The sequence below is a fragment of the Etheostoma spectabile genome, chromosome 18 (genome assembly GCF_008692095.1).
Source record: "Etheostoma spectabile isolate EspeVRDwgs_2016 chromosome 18, UIUC_Espe_1.0, whole genome shotgun sequence".
NCBI classification, from domain to species: Eukaryota; Metazoa; Chordata; class Actinopteri; order Perciformes; family Percidae; genus Etheostoma; species Etheostoma spectabile.
Window position 1 is genome coordinate 14,881,445 of NC_045750.1, and position 4,319 is coordinate 14,885,763.

Below are 4,319 nucleotides of genomic sequence, written 5' to 3' on the forward strand. Positions count from 1 at the left end.
GGGGGCTCTTATAAAGGGTGGTGATGTCTGGAACTGGGGATCGATGGTTACAGATTCAAAGACAGTGTTAAATAATCACTTTGTTTTGGTATAATTATTATGAAATTACATTGCATTCAGACATGTAGTTCTGTGTCTTGTGTCACAAGAACTGTGTCTTTAGGTTGCTGAGTGTCACCACAAAGAAAGGTCCTGAAATGGCTGAGCCCACGTTTTTCAAGGCTATGTCCTCCTTGAAAAGACAATAATGAAATCATCGTTATTATCATGATTTCCTATCTCGCTCAAGTGTGTCTTTGTTCTGATTAACAGCTTTTGTTTGTCTTCCTTAATTGATGTTTCTATCCAAAAGTGATTAAAACAACTTTATTTCTAATGGAGTTTGGAACGTTGATGCCACTAGAGTGAACAGGCCTTCCCTGGATCTGGAGTCTGAGGAATTTGTCTTAAGACTGAAATAAAATATGTATTGGAATGTGAGTTACATGTTACATTTAAAACTCTTTAACACTTCCCACTGTCTCCATCAGAAGTTTTTCTACAAAGTTACTGCATCCAACATAATCAAAAATCAAATCAAATCAAATCAAATCAAAAAATGTGGTGCTTTGAAAAGAATATCTATATTTTACAGAAGAATTTGATTAACTAAAAAAAAAGTCCCTCACTGACAAAGCCAGCATCTGTGAATGCGCGTACATTCAATATTTCAAATGTTATGTTTGTTTGCTCATTGAACCATAACTAGTTGTGATGTCACAGATTCTGCTTGCACGAACGTGTCTTAAAGGTGCTCCAAGCAATGTCACAAGTTTTTTTAGGCTGCAATATTTTTTCTTCTCACTATCCGCTATCTGCCTGTCCCCTGAACACTAAACACTAAACATTAACTAACACTAAAAAAAACGCGGCCTCTGTAGACAGCCCAGGGTCGACAAACAGCAACAAAAACAAACTGCGCCAACCTGCACCACGAAACAAAAACAGCCTTCCGGCCAACAACCGACAAGAAGGATTTGGGAGTGGGGGTTGGGGGGTTAGTGCGTGGAAGGGAGAGGGAGGGGGAGGGGACGGGATGAGGAAGAGGGAGGGGCGAACTAGCCTCAGTTTTGTTTGACAATACCTCGAACGTCAAAAAGAAGTGACATCACCCAACATTTCATAGAGCACCTTTAAATTCTCATTTAAGGTGAGCACAGCCTTCTGGCTCTGCATACACTGTTCTGCACAGGGAGGGTCAAATGAAGCGACAAAGAGAAAACACATTTTTTTGGGGAAGGGGGCTTCATACAGTACGTCATAATAAAATATTATTGTGTATATATAAGTGTGTATATATTGTTTTGGTTGTTTTGTATGTGTGAGCACATTGCGAGCAATGATGCTCCAAAGAGAAATTCCTCGTACGTGTCCTCAGACCTGGCAAAATAAAGCTGATGCTGATTCTGATTCTGATTCTGATGTCTGGGAGCTCTGTTGTTAAGCACACCATAGACTTAATGTTTAATTTAGGACTTTTGAGATAGAAGAAAAAAACAAGACTGCAAACCATCTCAAGATTACGCAACAGAGTTGCTCACATGTTGAAAAGTTGTATGGCATTCTGCAACACCATCAGGTACACCCTGACAAACTGTTACTAAATCTGCTACTGCACCTCTTGCCTGTCCCGTCAATCGTTCCTCCACAGCAGATGGACAACAGTATCTGTACAGTTAGAGATCACTTGAGGGCGACGTAGAAATAAAGTGACTTTTTTTTGGAACATCGGGGCCTTCAGCCCAACTGTGCTGCTTTATCCTGATAGGGAAGACAAAGTGAGTGTTTAGTTGATGTATTTTTGAACATGCATGCACATGCACAGCTGGGACGTAGGATAAGATACATTGAGAAATGTGCTTGGACATTAGGTTTCTTCTCTGCTGCTTTTGACTCATTGTAGCTGGAACAGCAGCGGCTGCTGAGCTCCATCATGTGGTCATACAGCTCATTGTAAGGAACACCAATCTGCTTTAGGAATGAGGACGTGTTATTGCCAAAACAGTTGAAGCCCATATTATGTATAAAGATCTTTGCAAGTTACAGAGAAGGCTTTTAAAGGAACATTCACCATAAAATTATCACATGTTGGCTATCCTTTTTAATATAAATATTTAAATGAAGTCAAATGTCACCCATAACTTTAGAAAAGATATAAAGTTAACAAAACAATGTAACTTTAAAAGTCATATAGCAAAAAAATGAAACCAGGAATTCAAGTAAACATACTTGAATATATAAAAAAATATTTGCATTCATAAGTGACAGAAAAAAGAGATGGTTTGATTAGATTATTTAAGAGGCTGTAACACTCATGGTATAGTATGTTGAAAATAGTCTTTAAAAAGTGATAGTATGTGTTGCTGATGGTTGTTGGTATGTCAAAAAAATAGTATTATTGTATGTGGAAAAAAGTAATAAAAAAGTGATAGTGCAGTATGTTGAAAAAAGAAATTGTACAGTAAGTTGAAAAATGTTTTAAAAAACAAATCGTATTGTGTGTCAAAAAAGTGATATCAAAGTATGTTGAAAAACATTCACAGTTTAGTATGTTAAAAATAAATAAAAAGTCATAGTATAGTATGTTAAAAAATATGTTAAAAAGTCATAGTACAAGTATGTTGCAAAAGTGATAAAAAAAAATAATTGTAAAGTATGTTGAAAGTACATTAAAAAGTCACAGTATAGTATTTTGAAAAAAGTAATTTACATAATATATCGGAAAAAGTCATAAAAAAGTCATAGTATAGGATGTCAAAAAAATGACGAAGTCATTGTATAGTATGTCGGAAAAAAAATGGTATAGTATGAAAGAGAAAGTCTGGAAGAACACGAAAACTCCTGTGGTGGGGATCAATCCAAGGGTGAGAGTCTGCAGGGCCTTTGTTGCAAACTCCACACAAAAACTACCAGGCCAGCTCTGGGAATCCAACCTGGCCCAGCGTGTGCAGTTCCTACAAGTTAAGGTGTTAAGTGGAGCATTGATAACCACTAAACCAACGTGTCACAAAGAAAATGTTGAAAACACTCAACATAGTATGTTGAAAAAAAGCCATTAAAAATTCATAATATGGAATGTTGAAAAAAGTCAAAGTATAGTATAGTATTTTTTTTTTTTTTATACTTTTCCGTTCCCTGCATCTGTCTTTTATTGTCTGTAAAGCAACCTTGAGTGCTTGGAAAGGCGCTGTTAAATAAATGTATTATTAGTATGTTGAAAAAAGTCATAGGATAGTACATGAAAAAAAGTCATGGTATGGTATGTCAAAAAGGGGGGTAAAAAGAGTCATAGGATATCAAATTGAAAAAGAGGTAAAAAAAAAAGTTATAGTATAGTATGTGGAAAAACGTCATTGTGCAGTGTGTCGAAAAAAAGTAATTAAAAAAAAGTCATGGTGTAGTATATCGGAAAAAAAGTCATAGAATGGCATGCTGAAAAAAGGGTAAAAATATCATAGTACATTATGTCAAAAATAGTCACAGAATGTCAAAAAAGTGACAGTTTACTATGTCAAAGAAAGTCTGGAAGAACATGAAAACGCCACACAAAACCCAGTAGCCCTGACTTTGGATTGAACCTTGGTCAGAAGTCCATCTTCACTACATGCTGGTGTTAAGCAGAGTGGTGTTAACCATTAAGCCACTGTGCCACCTACACATTGTGTTGAAAACAGAGAACATAGCATGTTGAAAAAAGCCATTAAAAAGTCAAAGTATAGTGTGTCGACAAAAAGTCATAGTAAAGTATGTTGAAAAAATTATAAAAACCTCACGTAGAAAAAAGCAATGTACAGTTCATAAAGTATAGTATGCCGGAAAAAGTGACAAAAGAAGTGATAGCATAGTGCGTCAAAAAAGTGATAAAAATCACAGTATAGTATGTAAAAAGTAGTTGCAGTATGTTGATGAAGTGCTGAAAAAGTCATGATACAGTCTGTCTAAGAAATTTCCTAAATGCTGGTGTTAAACGGAGCAGTGTTTAGTGTTTAGTTATCCACTAAACCACCCTGACACCAACACATTAGGTTTAAAACAGAGAACATGTACTGTATGTTGACAAAAAGTGATAAAAAAAGTCATAGTTAAAAAAATCCTGGTATAGTATATTGAAAATAGTCATGGTATAATATGTCCAAAAAAGTGATAAATAAGTCGTAGTATTGTTTGTTGAAGAAGTGATAAAAAAGTAATAGTATAGTATGTTGAAAAAGTCATAGTATAGTACGTGGAAAATAGTTATAGTATGGTATGTCAAAAAAGGGGTCCAAAAACTCATAGTA